Source organism: Danio aesculapii, chromosome 4 (genome assembly GCF_903798145.1).
Source record: "Danio aesculapii chromosome 4, fDanAes4.1, whole genome shotgun sequence".
Classification (NCBI taxonomy): Eukaryota; Metazoa; Chordata; class Actinopteri; order Cypriniformes; family Danionidae; genus Danio; species Danio aesculapii.
Window position 1 is genome coordinate 45,353,570 of NC_079438.1, and position 23,156 is coordinate 45,376,725.

General features: G+C 36.2%; 1 protein-coding gene across 1 annotated transcript in view; it reads left to right on the forward strand.

The window, feature by feature from the left end:
* Window positions 1-10,692: 10,692 nt before the first annotated feature.
* The window catches only part of prickle1b (prickle homolog 1b), a 30,232-nt gene continuing 17,768 nt past the window's right edge, over window positions 10,693-23,156 (forward strand). The window contains exon 1 of the mRNA XM_056455793.1: window positions 10,693-10,911. The gene's annotated coding sequence lies outside the window, so the exon portion shown is untranslated. The remainder of the gene's footprint in view (window positions 10,912-23,156) is intronic.

The following is a 23,156-nucleotide window of genomic DNA, read 5'->3' on the forward strand; positions in this document are numbered from 1 at the left end:
TTTCAAGCAAAATGTATTTTAGGGTGAGAAAAACACATTTCCAAGCTTACAGTAAAGTGCGTGTGGAGATTAAAGTACCTATTATTTAAAACGTATTTAATGTAAGTAATAATAATAATAATAATAATAATAATAATAATAATAATAATAATAATAATAATAATAATAACATTCATGTTTTGTATATTTTCTAATATTTTCATTATATATATTTTACCATATAGGATCATTGATGCTACACTGTAAAAATACATTTTATTACCTTAACATTTTTTGTTGAATCAAATGATCTTTTAGAGTTGTCTCAACTTACATCAGTCAAACTGACTAAAAATATTAAAGTTAAACTTTGCGTAACTTTAAAAATGTTGAAACCTGATGAACTTATTAAAATAAGTTAAAGTTACGAAAGCTTCTGTTGTGACGGCTTTTTGTAATATAATTTTTTTTACTGTATGTTGAACCCTAGGTTTTGTTTGTTTAGACAGTTTCATAAGTACTGAACTGAAATCCTGTGGGTTAATATTGGTTTAAAGAGTGTTAAAAGAGATGATGATGTTAATAAGAGATCTGCCATTATCAGTCAAGAGTCGATGCTGTTGTTTTAGTCAGCAGGATGATGAACTGTAAAGAAGTGATGCAGTGCAAAAGTCAGAAAAGAACACAAATCAGGTGTAAAACCGCACTTGTCAAAATGCCAGATATTTTCCTTAGTCGTGAAAGAAGGCAAACAATGTGTGACCATGAGCCGTTAAGACCCACAGCTCTGAAACAGACACCTCGAGCAGCACTTGGACTCACTGGAGTTCACTGGAAATATTTTTTAAAAACTCAATTTGCACTCATTATATGGAAAGTTCCACAGCAGCTCAGCTGTACTCGACTGGAACCAGAAAAACAGAGAGAGAAAAAAATAAAAATACTCTCATGCCTGGTCCTGCACAGACTGTCGCAACTCTATATAGATCATTATAATGATACTGACTGTTAAAACAAGCAGTTCTCATAAAACATAATGTTAGAGTTAATGTGAAAAACGTCTGAAGCATAGTCAGAATGATCAGAATATGATTAAGTTTAAGTTTTAATATTATTTTTAAATAGCGGTTTTCTATTTGCGTGTTTTAAAATATGTATTCCTGTTATGACAAAGATGCATTTTCACCTTCAAGAACATATAGAATGAATAAACAAACCAACCAACCAACCAACCAATTAATCAATCAACCAACAAATAAATCAACCAACCAACCAACCAACCAATTAATCAATCAAGCAACCAACCAACAAATCAATCAATCAATCAACCAACCAACCAATCAATCAATCAACCAACCAACCAACCAACCAACAAACAAACCAATCAACCAACCAACCAAGCAACCAAGCAACCAACCAACCAACCAACCAACCAACCAACCAACCAACCAACCAACCAACCAACCAATCAACCAACCAATCAAGCAAGCAACCAATCAACCAATCAATTAATCAGATCAACCAACCAACCATCCAACTAACCAAACAACAAACCAATCAATCAACCAACCAACCAACCAACCAACCAACCAACCAACCAACCAACCAACCAACCAACCAACCAACCAACCAATTAATCAGATCAACCAACCAACCAACTAACCAAACAACAAACCAATTAATCAATCAACCAATCAACCAACCAACCAACCAATCAATTAATCAGATCAACCAACTAACCAAACAACAAACCAATTAATCAATCAATCAACCAACCAACAAACAAACCAACCAACCAACCAACCAACCAACCAACCAATTAATCAACCAAACAACCAACCAATTAGCCAACCAATCAATCACCCAATCAATCAACCAATCAACCAACCAATCAATCTTTTTACTCATTAAGGATTCATTAAATAGATTCATTTCGTTTTGCTGATTGTTTCTATATAAACTGCTGTTCTTTTAATAATAATAATGACATAATTCAGGGGGCACTTTCAATATAATAATTCATTTTTAAAAAATTTTCACCAATTAAAGGAGAGAAGAAAATAAGCAAAACTGAATTATGCAAAAAAAAAAAAAAAAAGCATGACACCAGAGACTGGAGTTATTCCTCGGGAAAATTTATCACTGGAATAAATTACATTTGAAAACACATTTTTAACTAATAATTCAAACTACATGCTGTAAAAAGCCCAATGCCTTAAATGCAACAAGTTGATTAACTTTTATAATCATCCACATATTTTGTTTGCTTAATAATCATAGGGGAACAAGTTTACTCTCTATTTTAGGTAAAGTCAGTGTAATTGTAATATTTAAATTGTGATGTTTATGTTTATATACATATAGAAAACTAAAGTCATTGCATTTGGGAAACAGAGATGAGGTTCTCTGTGAATGTGTACCTTGGCTCTAGGGATGTGATTCTGAAATCAGATCTGAATTTCAGTAGTCGTATCAAAGCCGTAACTAAATCAGCAATCTATCAACTCAAAAACATTGCAAGAATTAGATGGTTCATTGCAGTGAGGACTTTTATCACCAGCAGAGTGGATTACTGTTATAGACTTCTCACCAGATTTCCCAAAAGTCAGTCAGACAGTTGCAGCTCATCCAGAACGCTGCAGGATTCTGACCAGAACCAGTAAATCCGAGCACATCACACCTCTCCTCAGGCCCAGTTAAATCCAGAATAGATTTAAAATTTTTATTACTTGTCTATAAATCACTAAATGGCCTAAGACCTCAATACATTACAGATATGCTCACTGAATACAAATCTAACAGATCCCTCAAATCTTCAGCTACTACGCCTCCCTGAAACGTACTATATAAACAAACTTGCCTTGCCTATATACAGACATGCATATATATAAAACTTTGTAATATATGATGGTGAACGAAGTAGAAAAACATGATACTGCTCCAGTTCTAAAAGTTCCCTCTGTTAAACAGACTGTTCATTGACAAAAGGCATAATCCAACCTAATAGAGGAAGGTTTGCAAACCCCTGGCTCACATCTTAGTCCTTGACATTAAGTCCCCTGAAATCATCTGCATCCGGACCTCAAAAGAGCAGCTGACTTTCAGTACGTGCAGCGAACTTCCGTTCTGTCAATTATATCCAAAGACCAACGCTAATTAAAGCCTCACTAATAGGGCAGAGAAGGGACCAGATTGACTTTATGTGATGGGCAGACCAGGCGGTGAGGGACTTAAGTGTGCTTGACCTGTTTTGAAAGCAAGTCTGGATCCTGCACCGAGAGTCTAATTAAGGTTAGATTGGAAGTGAACTCGGTAGGGATGAACTGCAGCAACTCCAAAAAAAAGGGATTAAGGAGGAACAGGAATACACAGACTTTCCATTACAGATCTGACAAATAACAAATGGCAGCAGCAGTTTGAGGCCGTGTGTGTGTGTGTGTGTGTGTGTGTGTGTGTGTGTTTTAAGACCCCTAAAATAAATATTACACACAAGTTAACAATGGACACTCAAAAAATCTCAAACTGTTGAGATTCTTGAGACGATTAGACTCCCACCTGGTCTATAATAAATAAGCTAAATAAATCATGAACAACCAAAAATCATTGTCATCCACTAATCTAATCTGGATTATGTTTATGCATACGTACTGTGCAATTTATTTCATAACAACCTTCATGGATAGTTTGTGCATCAATATCATGTGCTTATCGATTGTTTATCTTTAAATTACGGCAGTGGTGTTTATCTGGATTACAGTATCATCCTTTACTCAGGCGAGAAACTGAGTTTGTGTATCGTCTGGCCATATAATGGTAGGATGATTTGAGTTAATTTTGCACAGTGAAGAAATGAGATGCTGCGTTCTTTCTGATGGTCGCATGACCTTCACGCGTTTTTAATGGAAAATTATTTAAACAATGCAGCATTCATACAACCATTTATTGTTTTTCCCATTTTCAAAATATATACTATGCATAAAGAATTTACAAATATACATTACACAATAGAAATAAAACAGATTTGAATATGAATTTCAGCAAATAAACACCCTTAATTTGTTTATTCCTTTATTAAGATTTTCATGGTAATGTTTATATTCACCCTTTCATTTAGGGAAACTCCTAAATAAGTTATATCTCTGAACTTTAATAATGAAATGCTGCGCTTCCAGCTGCAACCCATCTCTGGGAAACATCCATACACACTCACACTCATACACTATGGACAATTTAGCCTACCCAATTCATCTGTACCGCATGTCTTTGGACTGTGGGGGAAACCGGAGCACCCGGTGGAAACCCACAACAGATACATCAAATAATAATCATTGGGAAAGTTTTTACTGTAGTATTTCTTACAAACGTTACGTGAGATCTGCTTTCTTCATGTCTGTCACTGTGCTGATTATCTAACGCACGCAGCCAGAGATTGAGGCACATTCTGACAGGCACGTGGGAATGGTGGGCGGGGAGAACTAGCATTAAAGGCACAGGCCACAAAAATAGCTATGTTTAGAGCAGGAAATTCCAATATTCTGAAAGGTTTAATAAATAATCTGATGGGTGTTTTGAGCTGAAACTTTACAGACACATTCTGGAGACACCAAAGACTTATCCTAAATCTTGAAAAAGGGGTAAAATAGGTGCCCTTTAACTAACGTAACCTTATTCTAAAATGTGACCAATGTAATATTAACCATTATAATACCTTCAAGGGATCATTTTTAGTTTCTCGTTTACTTGTAAACCTTTATGAGTTTCTGTTTTCTGATAAACAAAAGACGTTATTCTTAAGAATGCTGGTTGATGGTGCACATTCACTTCAATAGTATGGAAAAATTACTATTGTCATAATAAAAGTCAATGAGTGCCTCAACCATCATTCTTCAGATTATTTGCTTTTGTTTTCAACAGAAGACCGAAAACTCGAACCGGTTTTGATCAAGGAAATGATGACGGAGATATCATTTTTTTTGTGTTCACAACACAAGTGAACACTTAGAAAAGCAGAACAACGTGCAAAATCAACCTTGTGATTTGACATAAAATGAAGGATAAAGAGCTTCTTGCTAATAAAAAATTTGGATATTTTAGCTGACATAAAATGAAGAATAAAGAAAAGTGCTTCTTGCCAGATAGAAATTACGATTGTTTTAGCTGACCCAGACTGCATGTAAAGAGCAATGTGTTTTACCCAGTGTAATAAGAGACCCTCTCTGCACATCAACGGGCTCTTTGTTTTGGTCAAAGGGCAGAGTTTAAGTGTGTAGGGTACACAGAAAGCAGGGTGCATATCTGGTGCTGGAATGGCTTGCGAGTTAACACCCCCTCCCACCCCCTTTAATGAAACATTAATGACTTCTTGCGCATGCATTCTTGCCAGGGGCCGAATATGCAGGGAAGCAATGAAAAGAATCCATTGGGTTTAGCTTTACAGAGACGTGAGTCATATGAAATGTCTATAAACCTACTGACCCTCTCACATGCCATGAAATTCATTGCTCCGTCACAACCCAAACCTCAGACTATCGATCCAGGAAGAGCGTAAAGGAGTGTTTTTCCTCGAATCAGCACGCTTACGATATATAACTCAGGTGATACACGATACGTCACGGCTATTTGAGTGGATCGGTTTCTGAAATTCTAACACCCTGAATGTAATTAAATCTCTCGCTACTTTTGGCAAGAGTCTTAGCTAGATTGATTAAGACTTCAGCGTGGCACATGTGTGTTGTCCACTTGGCTTTGAAGCCATCTTAAACGATCTGTGAATCAACACGGACGAAGAAATCAATGCCGTGTCAGTTCAGAAAGCAACCTCTGACCTGCAACATTTAGAAACAACTACCTGAGATTTGATCTCTCTTCAGGAGTGTTTCACTGCTAAGGGTCAGTAGCTATGTTTCCATCCATCAATTGTTATGCGCATTTGGAATATTTCATGAAAGATGCTAAATGGAAATGCCAAGATGTGAATACACTTTGAAAATGCGCATAAAATGTTATCCGATAAAAATATTTACATAAACTACAATGGAAACGCATTTACTAAACAAATTCCAGCATGCGATTTTGTTTTAACACATCATGTGATAACAAAAATGGGTTTGACTGGACGGCATTAATGGACAAACCAGAAACCAGTGGACCGACCACATTGCACAAGATCTGAAATGTTGTATTGGTCAGTTTTTGTTAACCTTCAGTTAAAGTCCATCATCAAAGTGTATTTGTTGTTATTACCTTCAAGATCCAGAACTGTCTGAGCGGTCGCACCGCCAAAGGCCACTGTGAAGTCATTGCGTTTCAAAGCGCAAGTAATTTATGATATAAGAAAAAAAAAGGCCCACCATGGCTTCTCCTACCACAGCAAATTCCACTTTTCTATTTCGATATTTCTATTTCTATTACATTTTTGGATGTAAAGAAAAGTTTTGTAAAGTTTTTTCTGGGAATAATATTTCTAAAAGAGCTGTTGACATGGAATTGAACCAGATTTGGGTAAAAACCCAAACAATATAGACATGAAAATAAAACAAAAAAAATCTGAAAAATGAGTTCTGTGTAATAACAAAGGAATTACACAAGGAGAAAGTACTGAACAACTGAATGCATTTAATACTATATCGGAGCTTAAAGATGCTTCTCATATGGAGAATGAAGTCACAAGAATTGCTCAGGAGTGAGTTCTTTAACAGAGTTTAAACATCTTGATGGTTCTGTGGGTTTCGTCTGTCAAATCTGATCTTTAATTTGTATTTTACACTGGGTTCAAGTCAGGTGATTGGCTGGGCCATTCTACAGCTTGATTTTCTTTCTCTGAAAGCATCTAAAGCTGTGTTTTGGATGATTGTCTTGCTGAAAAGTCCACTCTGGTTTCATCTTTATTATAATGTAGATGTTATACTGAAGCAGCTAATATTAATTTACAATAATAAAGGGCAGAGAGTTACTGAAGAACTACTAAGAGATTTCAGCCGCTGTCTGGGCTTTCACTGCCTTTCTACACATTCCTTTCTTCATGTGTTCAATACTTTTCCCCTGTGTCATTTCATTTTATTACACATATCTTAATTTGTAAACTAAGTAGATTTGTTTTCTTTGCATATTTGGATTTCTTTGGTTGTTACCAACATCTGGCAAAAAAATTAAGTCAATGGCACCTAGAAATATGTTTTCATCTAGTGATGAGATGTGATACTCACTTTTCCTCTCTATTAAAATATTAACAAACCATTACGCCATTATAAAATCTAATTTCAGATGTTTAATGAAGAACATGTTTTACAATTCAGAATTCAAAATGTTATTAATCATTAATAAATAGTGATACGGTGAGCTACAGTTATTATTAGAATTTAATATATAAATGTGCATAATAGTATAAACATAATACATAAATTGATAATCAATAGTTAATAATTAGAACACCTTTATGCAACTTTTAAAGAGGGATAAACTGTTGCCAATTTCTACAATCTTGGCACAAACTAGACTTTTCACTATCATGGATTTAAAAAAAATATATATATACTTTATAGCATAGACAGCTAAAATATAGAAATATACAACAGAGAACCATACAGAGAAGTATACAACCTTATCTGCCTTTTTCCTTTTTTTAAAAAAGGAAATTCAAAACTAGAACTATCCAAGTCCCAAATTATTCAAGTACCCACACCCACCTACAAATGTCTGAGGATGAATGAGAATCAAATGAGAAATCTATCAAGAATCCTTTAAATGTACACAACATACACAATGAAACTATATATAAAGTGTAAATACATAAATACAATTCAGGGAGAATACTCAGACAACCAGACGGCACTGTACAACATAAGACAAATTTACCCCTGAAAATCTCAGTCAGAATCTAATGAGGTCAAAGAGTCAAAAAAGGTAAGAATGGGGGTCCAAGTTTTATAGAATTTATCAGTAGAGCTCTGAATTAAACACTTACTAGAGAAAGCAGAGGCAAAAGCTATAAAGAGGGGGAGAAGTATGACACTTCCAATTAACAAAATGTGTCTTCTCGCAACCAGTGAAGTAAATGCAATAACATCAGATTGCTGTTTAGAGAGAAGAGGAGGTAACATCATAGACTATTTTAATGTCAGCAAGGCTCAAACATCTGCGCTCCTGAAACCCAAAATGTCAGTTTGGGCCAGACTGACCTCTCTCTCTCTATCTCTCTCGGTCAGATGTGAGCTCTGCCGAGTTAATCTGCACTTCCCTTTTCTCCCAGCATGTGTATAGTCTTACCTTTTATGCCCCACTGTAAATAGGATTAGTGTTTCAGTTGTCTGTGGGATACATAAAGGCCTTAAAGCGCTGTTAGGGGTCCTTGTCTGTGAAGAGCAGGTGGAAAAAGGGAAAGAGAGAAAACGATCTACAAGCTGACTCTAGGTTTTCAATTGTGCGAGGTGTGCGTGTGTATGTGTGTCGGTTTGCGCGCAGACTTGAGATGAATAGGGGAGATAAGCCCATGAGATTAAAATGTATGGCAGAAAGGGGTTTCTGCTGTCATTGTGTATGTGTGTTTGGGGGCAGCTCTGTGAATTAGGTCAGGGGCCCAGGCCGTCTGCTGTCGAGAGCCGCGGAGCCGGTTCTGTCAAGGTGTCAGAAAAGTGATGTTTCTATACTTTAAAGCTGCAAAGTGAAAGTCTCAGTGCAAACACGTAGAGTAACAAGGTATTGACGGACAGGACTGACTAGACGGCTGAGGAAAGTCAGCTGGGTAGCATTAGCCTGTCAGCGTTCAAGCTAATGCGTCGAACTAATTGCACTTTGAGTGTGGAATTCGGGATATGCAATGAGCCTTTGATTGATATGAATCAAAGTTCTGGTTCTTATTGTAAGTCTTTCCACCAAAAATGGCATAAGTGCACTTGAGCGAGGCAATTCACTTCTGGGAGCCTCATGAGTGCAGTAAATCTCACTTTCCAGGCTTCACTTTTCTTTGCACATGGTGACAAACAACTGGGGTGCTCTTTGCCCCGAAAGAATGGTGTGTCAAGACTTGTCACATCAGGTCTGAAGTCACTGACATGAAGTGTAGTTGGTTTTTGAAAGTCTTGTCATTGAAATCAGGCCTGGTGTGGTAGGTGTTGACAGTCTATAATTAATTATGGACAAGTGTGCATGACATTTGGGAGTGTATCTTACTTGAAGTTCTAAAACATAAATAAATGATGCAAAAATTAACGACATAATAAGACAAATCTTGTTTAATTTTTTAAGTAATAGAAAAAACCTCTAGGTGCCATCTGAAATCTTCTTCTAAAATGAGCATTTTTCCGAGAATCCTATATTTATGTTCACTAATTTCACAATAAAGGCAATGAAAATAACATATTAATTGACATAAAAGAGAAATTACCCAACTTCTACATAGTAGCCTAAGAAAAATGATAATTTTAGGAGGAAAAATTCATATGGCACTTAGAGGTATTTGCATCTGAACTCTTCATATATATTTTTTGTATTGAAGTTTAAGCGACACCAGTGGTCATTAAATCCATGCGAACTAGAAGTTCCTGAGACTTTTATTCCAGTGTGTCAATGTACTTCCAATTGAAAAGGAATATTATATTGTTTACATCCCTCAAAATAGTCTATACTTGCATTGAATTTCTAGATGAGTCTTTAAATATGTGCTTCAAAGACAACAAAATAAACCCAGAAGAACAATGAGAAACAGCAGTTAAGAAAGCATCTGATCAGCGAGTTGGATATGTTTATGGATAGTTTGTGATATTTTGGCAACTCAAGATAACCTATAGATGAAAATTAGAAATATTTCAGTATATCTGAAGTAAAATAAGTGTAACTTCTTATAAATATACAATTAATAGTTGCATGACTACATTTTGTCAAAAATTGTCCATATGCTTTTCAGCAACAAGTAATTTTATGGAAAAGATGTCAATAATGGAAGGATGGACGAATATTGATTTGATTTGAATTGATTTTCATTGTCATTTCAAGTTTGACTGTCATTTTTTTTTTGCTAGTATCCACAATAAAACAAAATAAGTATTGAATTATTTAGTACATTTGTAGTTTAAATTACTTAAAAGCTTATTTATATTCATATTTGCATTAAAAATTCATATATATTTATGTAATGTTGCTAGTCTTCAACACTAATATTAAAACGGACATCTGAACCACTAAAACAAATATTTTATAGTGTATAACCAACAATAGGAACAAGCACTCTCATACATTGTAAAAAAATATCATCAGGTACTCCTGACAGCATGTTTTAGGTCATTGTAACTATTAAACTAAGTTAATCACGTTTTTACTTGATTTGATTAGTTACGCAGGCTATTTTAAGTCAGTTTAACATAATATAAGTTCAATGGACTCATAAGGTTAATTTGATTCAGCTTAAAAATTTAAGACAACCAGGATTTTTTTAAGTGAATATTTTGTCCTCATTGTCCCTTTGTAAAAAAAAAAAAAAAAAAAAAAAAAAAAAAAAGGAATTCTTGACTACATGGCAATGGAACCAATCAATGATCGCTTTTGCGCATTCATTCGTCCCCTGATGTGTAATTTACTTTGGCCCTCTGGAAGTGAGAGAGGAGCAGCAAGAATGCGAGTGAGTGGAGGGACCGGTGGGGGCCGCGCGTCTCAGCCAATCAGCGGAGAGAATCGCTCATGTCATTTCAGCGCACTGAACACACAGGCTCTTTAACTGACTGCACACTGCATGTTTACTCATCGCAGCTGGGATTCAAACTCGCTTTCTGCGTCTCCGCTATGCTGACCCATTGCTTCGCGATATTTGGATACTGAGCCCCTCCACGTCCTTTGCAAAGACCGCTGGTTTACTTTCTGACAGCTGTACTGGAGCAAATGACACCAGTTGTGAATATTTTCTAACAGCGCAACGGGAATAAAATACCTCACTTCGTCACCGTAAGTATTTTTGCGCATTCTCTTTAAACATTTCATGATTTCTTTTTAAATAGTACGATGGTAAAATGTAAAACATCACGGTGTTCAAAAAATCTGCATCATTATTTTTCTACTGCGTAGACATGAATTAAAGATAAACAGCTATCACAGCCTAACAGAAAGGACAATAAATTGGGTGAACCTGCGGGTGTGGGTCAATGAGAAATGGCAAAATATGTACTTAACCACTTGCTGTCAAAATGTTTTTAAAACAACAGTAATGACCGTGACCAAAATTACGGGGTGTAAAGTTGTGCGCTATGTTTTATGGGTTTGATTTCACACGAAAACTAACAGACTTTCTATGTTGGCTGTACTACAGTGACTTTTGAAAAAGACAATAAAAAGTTAAAAGGCCAACAATATATTATAAAATATGCCAACAAACTCGACAAATCTCCAGAGAGCAAAACCGCTCAGGGCTCTTACTTTTGCGCAAATTATAATTCAGAAACTGAAAACATTTCGCATGACATTTTCATGTATTGAATTGGACAACTCTACACATATGGGCATCACTTAAAACTCTAGTAGCCTAACACAGGACTTCTACCAACTAGTGCGTAAAAACGCACGGTCGGTTCCAGCATATGGGTTTCTATAGTGTGCGCCCTGCGGGTCTCCAGATGTGTGTGTGTACACACACACTCAGCTGTTCCTTGTCACTCAGGTCACTACCGACATTAAAGTTTCTCTCTTTCCTGACAGTCAGGGCGCCGTTTGTCTTTTGACATACAGTTCACCAAACCGTGACCCAAAGACTCGCCTTTTCCATAATAAAAAGCAAAGAATGTTAGTTAGATGTTAAAGACTCGCCTTTGGGGACAACCTCCAAATAAGGCAAACGGGACTTAACCTTCTCAAAACTTCCTAAAAGATTTCTAAGCGCCCACATTTGTCTTATTGACGGACATACTCTTTGAATACCTTTCGTGATAGGAGTGTTTTAATAAAATGTACTCTTTGCGAGTATTTTATTTAAGGGGAGAAACTTGCTGTACATTAGGTGTTGGTGTCCCCTAGCGGTTGTTCTGCTAGTAAAGATTTGCCTGACCGTTGCTCAGCAACAGACACAAAGAAAACCTGTTAAATTACAAGATATGCCCAAATTTACATAAGCTACATTCTAGTACAGACATTTGGGGACCTATTTTGGATGAAGTCAGGCTCAAAACTCGCTTAATATATTTTGTATTAATTCTTTTATGAATATATACATTTTTGTAGAATAAAATGTTGTACATAATCATGCAAATTAAATATAAAAATACCTCTGAGTCTGAAAAACATTTAATACTTCAGAAAACAGAAGTGTTTCGGTGTAAGTTTAAGTTCTGCTTAAAATGGTGGTCTTTGACTCAGACCAGTAGGAAAAAACTCTTTGAGAAACAGATTTTAAGATATGTATTGCATTTGAAATCTTCAGACATGCAGTAAATCAAACACTTAAAAGTGTATTTCGATGTTTTCCCCCATTAAACTAAAATAAAACACATTTTAAATGCATAAAACCCAAACATCTCAAAATAGACAGGTGTGGTTTGCCTGCAGGATCTTGCCTTAATATCAGTACATCATTTAAAAAATGTAGCACATACATATTTACCCCCAAAATTTAATGTCATTCTTTTATCCTCATGTTGTAATACACTTGTCGTTACATGCAATAAATAATAAATAAATAAATTTGAACTGTAGCAACACGAGGCTGCGTAAATAACATCAGAATTAGCTTGTTGGATGAACAACCCTTTTAGCAATGCCAGGTATTTTACAAAAGACTCCATGTGGGAGTCAATGACAAACCAGTTAACTAGACCCCTGGGGCTTCTCAGGTGACTTGAGTGGAAGTGGCAGATTTCCAAATGTGGCACCGAACCGAGATCTGAGATTGTTATGAAAAGACTCAGTTAATAGATGAGCCATTACGACCACATGTGAAGCTTGGTTTCAGCTGACTATTAGAGAGCAGAGTAGTGTTTATCCTCCTGGCTTGGTCTAAATATTTCTAAGGACCGTTTGAAGTTGTTGTGCAGCTGACTATTATGGAAATAGTTTCAAAATGTGAGTGCAAGAGATCAGGATGGCATTAAAGAAATAAGAGTGTGCATATGTGAATTTCTATGCCTGTTTATATATGATGTATAACATTTCATCAATCAGATCACAAGAGGATGAAGCTAAATACAGATCTAATATGTTTTGAGCTTGTCTAAGTTTAACCACTCCACAGGTAAATGCATTCAAATGAATGGTTTAAGATTAAATGCTCGTCTGGTTAAACAAACGATTGAAATTTTGATTTAATTTGCATTCCTGTTGACTTGTTAGCTGTATAACATTGTTTCAAAAGCACTAATAAGTCACACTGAGCAAACAATGTCAAATCTGAGGAAATATAAGGGATAGTTCACAAAACTGCTCACAATAATTAAAAAAAAAAAAAATCAAAGGTGGAAATATTACATTATTTAATCACAGAAAATGCATTACCAGCAGTGGAAACAAGTGATTTCAGATGAAAAATCTTTGTCTAGAACAAAAAATAATGTGAAAGCTGCATTTTTAAAGCAGTGTTGTTTAGAGCCATGTTTGCAACTCATATCATATGACAAATAAATTAGTCTAGAATGTGAAACAGAAGGATATTTGTGTGCGAACAAGTGTCCGTGTGTGAGTCTGATCTAGCTGCAAGAGCGACAGAAAGAGCATTTTTAACCCCCGGATCCTGGCCGACAGGATATGCTCAGAGGAGTGCTTGTATATGTATCTGTGTTGATTTACTAGCGGTCAGCAGAGGCGGCTCACAGTGGCCCGTTTATGCTGGGAGGCCCTGACGTGTGCTAACCTATGCAAATCAGCCCACACCTCAAGCACACTTGGCAGCTTTCTATCTGCCGGCCTTTAAACGCTGCCAGGCATCATGGAGACGACGGCAGAGACAAGCTGCTCTTTAGTTGCGCTGAAAGAGTCAAGTAGTCAGAAGCTGATACAGGCCAGCTGCTATTTAAACTAGCAGACCACCTCTTGGACAACTGATATTTCTTTAGATAGCAATGAGAGAAACATTCAAGCGAAGCCAAATAGTCGAAAGCAGAGGTGAAAGTCAATGTTAGAAGCTCTTTGGGACAGTATACAATTAATGATAGCACTGTTCCTTCGTGCCCACCCACTTTTAAAGGTCCCATGTAATTAAAATTACAATTTTTAGATGTTAGTTTCAGTCTGTTAGTTTAAAGGATATCTAATAGCTAGTGTGCTCCAAAATTTGCGTTTGGAATATATAAAACTGATATAAACATCCAAAGCTTTGCAGTTTGTCACTTCCGCCTAAATAGATCAACGATTATTTTCCCGTCACCTCATATTTCAGTTTGTCATGAAATCTTGACCAATCAAATGCTCTCTGGGATATGACATGCCCCGCCCCCTTCAAGACGCTTCTCATTTGATGCACTTGAGCTAAACCATTAGTTATATTTCCATCCAAAAACGTGAATTAAATCTATGCGCAAAACTGGAATATCGCATAAAAGACGTGTGAATAAAGCAGCATTTCTAACGAGCGAAAAAGAACAAAATCGTCACTTCCTGATTAACTGCTACCAAATATCAAAAGCAAAAACGGAATTTGCTGTGGTAGGAGAAGCTGCGTGAATCTTTTCTTTATTAAATAAATGACTTGCACCTCAGAAAACGATGCCGATAAGCAATGAATGCGTGGGGGCGTTTGAAGACATGAGATGGGGAGCACAAGTTCTCTTGACAGTTCTGGAGGTCATTAATAATATATCACTAATACTGAAAAGGTTAGGGCGTTTTAGAATGACCAAAACAGAGTTTCAGATGTTTTACAATGTGTTCTGCCTGCTGGTTTGTGCATTCGTATACATTTTTATCATCATATGATCTCTTATAACAAAACACATGGCCTTTTTTCAATGAGCATACTGAAATTTGTTCGGTAAAAGTGTTTTCATCTTAGTTTGTGCGCATTTTTTTCTTATTGAATAAAAAGATTATCTTACTAAGTTATTACATCCATTTTATATGCACAATTACAAAATTGATGCGCATATCCAAAATGCGTTTAAAAATAGGTGGATAAAAACATAGCATAGGGTAGAATTTGGATTGGGCCTAAAGATCAATGGTGAACTTTGCTTACTGCGACTCTCTTATTGGTGGAGATTTTTTGTACATTTTTTGTACAGCATCACGGGCAATGCTGTTTTTCTGCATGAATTCTACTGTTAAAACATTATTCCTTAAAAATATATATATAGTTTGTCAGAAATCTTTTGAATGGTGAAGTAACAAACCACCCAAAGCCCCTTTGAAAACAAAGGAAAGCCAAACTGCACAGAAACTGAGAAAATGGAAATAATCCACCATGACTGACAGCTCGTAGGTCAACACTCTTGTCTGGCTCAGAGTGGGAGATGCTCGAGTTGTTTCTAATTACTCGGTGCCTGAAAATGAAACACAAATGTCTGGCCTTGGCTTTGCGCGCGAAACCACATCGTGTTCATGAGCATGTTGTGGAACAGCGGCTCGATATTAAAACACATCACATCCCAATGATCCAACTTGAAAGAATACATAAGGGAGGAGACAGAAAACTGAGTTAGGAGGATGAGGTAAGTCAATCTTTTGCAAAGCTAAAGAGATCAGAGCAAATGATTCGATTTCCTTGTTTAGTTTTTTGTAAATGCAAGTGAGAGCAAGTTGATTTGGCACCGCAGTAATAATTACCCACAACAGGCAGTATCAGAGCGTGAGATTAAAGGCAGGTAATGATTTGGCTCAGTCAGACAGACGGCTGCCGGCAGCTGCCTTATAATCAGAGTGTGAAGATGAGAGAAGGTAAACACGTGCGGCAGACGTTCAGCAGCCGGCCGCTTCCGACAGTGTGGAGATAAGGCCATCTCAACCGCTGCAGAGGTGAGCACACACTCATCCTGACAGCTGAAAGGCGGCACGCTGCTTCAATTACCGACGTTTACACTGAGAAGTTAGCACAGATCAAGGCTCCCGCCGACATGATAAATTATTGGCATTGAGATTAAATATACATTTACATTTGCACAACTGTAACTGTTTTATAAGCGCAGGTGTGATATTTCATAAAGAGATTTCTTGGCTTGTGTGCATTTGGATCTCCTGCTTCTGATTAGCTTACTCTCATGTCAGTGTTTTCACATTCCCAGACCTTAAAAAGCCGACGCAGATCGAGTTGCTGAGCAAATTTAATCAAGATGCCTGCGTCTAAATTGCATAGTGAAATCAAATAGGCGAGATATGGCTTAACACATGTTTTCAGACACATCTTAGTCATGATGGCAATATGATTTAGCATGCAACATTCCACAATCCTGTTCATCCCATCTTGTTCTGAAGCTTAAAAAATAAATTGTGGCACAATTTACAAATCCAAAGAAATTAAGGGTGTAATGGCACACACAACATGAGATTTCCACATATACACTACCTGACAAAAGTCGCCTATTCAAGTTTTAGCAACAACAAATAATAAATGACTTTTAGTTGATCATTTGGTATCAGAAGTGGCATATATAAAAGGCAAAGGCCTCTAGATTACGCTCATCTTACCCCAGACATGCTCAATAATGTTGATCTCTGGTTACTGGGCTGGCCAATCCTGGAGAACCTTAACCTTCTTTGTTTTCAGGAACTTTGATGTGGAGGCTGAAGTATGAGAAGGAGCGCTATCATGCAGAAGAATTTGCCCTCTCCTGTGGTTTGTAATGTAATGGGCAGCACAAATGTCTTGATACCTCAGGCTGTTCATGTTGCCATTCACTCTGCAGATCTCTTGCACGCCCCCATACTGAATGTAACCTCAAATCATGATTTTTCCTAACCAAAAAGGCTGATTTCTGTGAGAATCTTGGGTTAATGTGGGTTCCAATAGGTTTTCTACAGTATTTGGGATGCAGTTCAACAGATGATTCATGGGAAAAATCTACATCTGCCACTTTTCCAAATGATCAACTAGATGTCAAGTTATCATGTTTTGCTCTTACAACTGGGTTCCACGACAAGACTTTTGTCAGGTAGTGTACACTGCTATAACAATCGGAAACAAGTTGTTTCATTGACATTTTTATCTAGGTTGAAAGACTTCTTTCAGATTTATTTTGTGCTATAACTAGTTGTAAAGAGCATTCACTCGCAATCCACTCCTGTTGAACTGAGGCACCAATACAATGATCTGTCATTCCATATTAAAAAAAGTGTCAGAACAGCCTTCATTTGATTCATTTCTTGGAAAAATGGCCAGAAATTAAACAAGGAGACTTTGTTTCTGATTGAAAGTAATAACCAATATATTCTTGAGATTATTGGATGGAATCTATGCTATGTGACGTCTACTTACTAGCTCATTAGAAGTGAATGATTTTTAAATGGATTTGGAAACAGTTATGGATCAAATTAAAGTATGTAAAACTAGATTACACTAGATTTTCAGTCCAAACATGGAATGGGTAAAACAGCACTGCATACCAAATGCAGCTGAAAAGTAGAATATGATGTTTTTAACCTTAAAGCTGCAATGAAACTGTTTCCCCCCACATTTATATGTACATTCATGGTCAAACGTGAGTGTGGGAACCTTGTACACAGACAACTCTCTTTGCATTTAACATATTTTACTTTAAAAAAAACAAAGAGATACATATTTCTCCTTTAGGATACTATAATAGCTTTTTCCGCATAGCATGGAAGACACGCTTATAAATTTTCTGTGGTTTGCTAATGAATGCTCGGGGCTTTCCAGCACACCAAACAGAGATTTTATTGTGTGTGCTTGTTTGGGTAGTAAAGGTATGGGGGTTTAATAGCTAGCATTCGAATCAAGTTATAAAGAATCATTCTGTGTGCTAATACGAACGAACCTCGGAAACCAGATCGTTTGCTTTTCTTGGAAACGCAAAATGTCAGGACGAGATTCATTATCTAAACTAATTCAGCTGTGAAACGCAACATGCGAAGGCTTGTTTTGGAGGCTCATCCTTTCTGCTTGCATGATTTTCACGCCGTGCAGCTGCTGAAATTCACACTATACTGTATATATATGTATGCGTATGCATGCAGTTTGCTTTCCTGAGAAAATCCCAAAACCCCCCTCAGAGGTTTTTACCTTTCAATGACACGCTCCTCAGAGAGACTTGATGAAGATTATTATCCTTTCCAGTCCCATGATCCATTTCTTTCGGGCCTAATGAGCTGAAATCTGTTTCTCTCGAGTATCTGCACACAAAAAAGAGGAACAGATTCATTTAAAAATCAGGACCAAAGTAGAACAAATAATCATTATCAAGTGACAAAGATGTGCAGTATCACTTGACAATAACCACATGCCCACAAATAGATTAGGCTAGAGAGGAAGCAAAGCTTCAGCCCAGCTTTAAAGGACAGAATAGCACGACTTTGTCTGAGGGGCCCTTGACACAGACAGGCATTATGCGAGGATTACTATATCATCCCATGGTGTTCAATTACATGTCATCACCACCACCCCAAAACAGCACTATCCTAACAGGTTTGAATAACCTTGCAGTGGAGTAAAGCACAGCCTTGTTTGTGAGTAAAGTAGGATCTGTGATTAGCAGCAGGCTTGTCATGTTACCAGTTTATGAATTATGTGGATTGAATAACAGCGTATATGTGTTTTAAGCCCAAACAATCAACCTGCCCCGGGGGTCTAGTGTCATTACTGTTGCATACTCCCCTCTTTGAGTTTTTTTGGCTTGTATTTCCCTGTTGAGAGAGGAGTAATTACATTCTTAATGGGGATGATGCAAGATAACATTCACAGTTGCACAATTTATCATCAGAATGACTGAGGTCTGTGTTTGGTAGGTGGCCTTCGCTACCCACATCGCTTAATAACACTTGACCATATATGCAAAAACATAGAATAGCTGGACACACTTGATTTTATTTAAGACTAGCAGTGTTTATTTACGTATTTTGACATACAGTTGAGTACAGCCTAATGTATGATTCAGTTTTTATGCATATATTAGGGTCTGTGTACTGTATACATAAATTCTGTCATCAGGAGAGTGTTAGCATACTGTGCCACAAACCCCGGTGCTTTTTGCGATCTTGCCTGCAATGTGCACTTCCTAATTTGGCCACAAGGTGTCAACACACAGACTTTTCATTAATAGTCAGAAAAAAATTGGAGACAGAACAAGAACTCAAGAGAAAAACTATTGAAGATGTCAAAAACAAATAGAGATGTTTGACTTTTGAACAGGAAAATAAGCGTTAGATATGAATATAACTTTGTAGAGTGCAAGTGTCGAGCGTTAGTGCGAGGCTTTGCGTTCTTCTGTCCATTTTAAAAACTATACTTTGGGATTAAAAAAGATTACAAAAATGTAGACATGAGGATAGGGTACTGTTAATCAGTATTGAATAAAAGCAGATATGAATGTGAGCTTTGAGTCAATTGTAAGAAACGGTGCAGGTTTTAATTGGGCAAACGGATTGGGCACCGATTCATTTTATGTTGTTATTATTATTATTTTTTTAAAGTTCATAAAAATTAAATGAAATAAAAAAACATGAGGGTGAATCATTGCAAAAGCTATCAATAATCTACTTGAATTTCCATTTCTTGCCAGTTTTAACTATTAAAAATATGTTTCTGCATGTTTTTGTGACATATAAGGACCTACATTTGTATAATTGCATGAACATGACATAGATATTACAGGAAGAAGGTGACTTAGGAGGACATTGCCCCATGTTTACGTGAATTACCATTTCTGGCCAATTTTAACAATTAAAAATGTGTGTCTGCGTGTTTTTGTGACATATAAGGGCCGAAATTTGTATAATTACATGAACATGACATAGATATTACAAGGAGAAGGGGATTTAGGAGAACATTGCCCCATGTTTACATGAATTTTAATTTCTTGCCAATTTTAACTATTAAAAATGTGTTTTTGGGTGTTTTTGTGAAATATAAGGACCGGATTTTGTATTATTACATGAAAATGACATAGATATTACAAGGAGAAGGTGACTTAGGAGGGCATTGCCATGTTACCATGTTTAACCGAATCCCTACCTTTAACCGAATCCTTAAAACAATGTTGCCTATTTTCCACCAACAGTCAAACTATGTGTACACCTTTTTGACTGTGTCTATCAGTGCCTAAATGTGTGTAATGTGTAGTTTCCTTTACATATTTATTGTCTTTCACGCATTTTTGTCTTTTACGTATTTATTGTCAACATTGCTAATAGTATATTGTTGTGTTTTTGGAGTATGGCGTTGTATTTTGCACTGTCTGGAGCCAGCAGAACTTTTCACCCATCATAGTACATGTTCCCATTTTTTAAAAAGTTAACAAATCATACAGAACGTTTTAAACAAAAAACATAGAGTAGGGTGGTTTTAGGGCAATAGAAAGTACAGATTGTACAGTATAAAGACCATTATGCACGTGAAATGTCCCCACTAATCATAAAAACAAACTTATGATTGTGTGTGTCATAATATCAAAACTTAAAGACAAACTATCAGTAGTAACAGCGGAATTTACTCCAAACACACACCTGTTCATGGCAAATCCAAAAAATAATAACTTTGAAGTTGTCTCTTTATTTTTCCAGACCTATAGATGACTTAATTGTGAGCTGAAATCAAATTATACACAGTCAAAACATACATCGGCAATTTAGTATTTAAATTTAAACGGGACTTGCCACTTGACTGAAGTCAGTGCCATCTTTGAAAACACCTATTCATGTGAACCTAAAACCTGAAACAGTAAGGTAATTTGCTGCTTAAACAAGAGGTCTTTAATTTTAATTTTTATTTTTTTAAAATGATAACTGGAAAATGGTATATGCAGGGTTGTGAAAAATAGATTTAAATGTATTTTAAAATAAAATACAAAATACTTTTTATTTTAGGTGTATCAAAATAAACTACAAAATACTGCAGCCACAAATGTATCAATACAATACTGAATTTAAAAAACTACAAAATGTTTTTACAATAGCGCATGAAATATCTTAGCAAATCTGCCATCAATTAGACTAATTCGATAAATCCCTTCCCCACTGAACTGACTTCATGAAGTAAACAATGTTTAATAGCAAATGTGGCCAGTAAAACTGCCATCGTCTCTGTACAATGATTATTCAACCTCTCAATATCTTTAAATAGAGTTAATTGCAAACTTTTTGTTCACAGAAATATATTTTTTTTCTATTGAACTCCTCAATACTCAATGTAAAATCTATATTACGCGTTTTTAATTATTAAATATTTGTGTTTTATATGGTGCGGCATCTTAAGGCGTACATCTTTCCTCTTCATTGACTATACAGTGGACTTACTGATCAACTACTGCCATTTGAAACAGCCAATGAAGTATTGTAGGAATGGCCACTGTAGGACTTATTTGGTTAGTTTTAACGACAAACATTTGGCATCAGTAATTCATCCAAAACTACTATTATTTGTACAGGATACTCTTTCTCCGAGGATTTTTTCAATTCTACTTTAAATGGTCAATAACATCCAAAGCACCAATCAGGGGGTGCATTTATATGATGTCTTGATGTAGATTTCTTACAAAGTATTTTACAGTATTTTAAAAATGCAAGACACTAAAGTATTTTGATATAAAATATTAAGCCAAATATTAATATTAATATAAAAAAATATTTTGTATTTAAAATACATATTTGATATACATGTATCATAAATACTGCCCATCCCTGGGTATATATTTAGCATTAGTGTAGCAGTGCAGCTGGTTATATAAATGGTGTGTGTTTCTTGCATTCAACTTGACAATTACATTGAATGATCATTAAATCTCATGAACAAAAGTTGTTTACTTAAAGTCTGTATTTCACCAAACGCGCTGCTAGAATATGCTGTGCTATTTTTATTACAACAGAGAGCTTCGTCAAGCACATTAAATCAATGATCTCTTCATCAGCACCTGGTTAAACTGCATGCCAGGTTTCGGAGCCAGGAAAAACCAACTAATGAACTAGCAAAACATATCGAGCTCATTGCTTCAACATGTTGCAGTGTATCCTCGCTAATAAAAACAAATCGCACGGACTTGTACCTCTCCTTGTTATTCCTGTCTGTTGCGCTTCCTCTGTGTGTCGACCCGGGAGTAAAATCTCTTTAATAATCGCAGTCGGCAGCATTAGGAGCAGATGTTGTGTGTTCGTTTGGTATGAAGCAAATGATTGTAATTAGGAGATGCAGAGGTTCGGGGCCATTGCGCTCTGTGGAGTTCGAGGAGGCCTGTGTTTTGGGCTGGGTGGTCTTCGGGGTTCTATACGAGGCCCTCAAGATGTTTTTTTAGACCACCTGTAATTATACATGATTTTGTGGTCGCAGGACTTTAAAAGCGTTACGGGTATTCTCATTATGAGTAATGAAGACGCAGGTGTGTAGCATATACACATACATTTACATCTTGTCTTGTAGTCCATTTAATTCTGGTTATAATCATTTCTCTCAGTATGACTGGGTGAATCTTAAAAATCCAGAAAGTGTATGGGTCCAGTTCCACCACAAAAATCAATCCATCAATCCATCCATCTATCCGTCCATCCATCTATCAATCCGTCCATCCATCCATCCATCCATCCATCCATCCATCTATCTATCTATCTATCTATCTATCTATCTATCTATCTATCTATCTATCTATCTATCTATCTATCTATCTATCTATCTATCTATCTATCTATCTATCTATCTATCTATCTATCTATCTATCTATCTATCCATCTATCTATCAATCCGTCCAACTATCTATCAATCCGTCCATCCATCTATCTATCAATCCATCCATCCATCCATCCATCTATCTATGTCCATCCATCTATCTATCAATCCGTCCATCCATCCGTCCGTCCATCCATCCATCCATCCATCCATCTATCCGTACATCCGTCCATCCATCCATCCATCTAATCTCTATATAATCAAAGAACATAGAAAACATTTTATTAATTCTAATTTTATAATCATAAAAAAATTTATCAAACATTATTTTTACAGTCAAACTGATTGGAAAGAGGAATAAAGATATTTTATTACTTTCAAGCACAAAGAAGTTTTATCGTTCATATCATACAATTATATAATTGATACTAATAAAACAAAGTAACAGTATTAT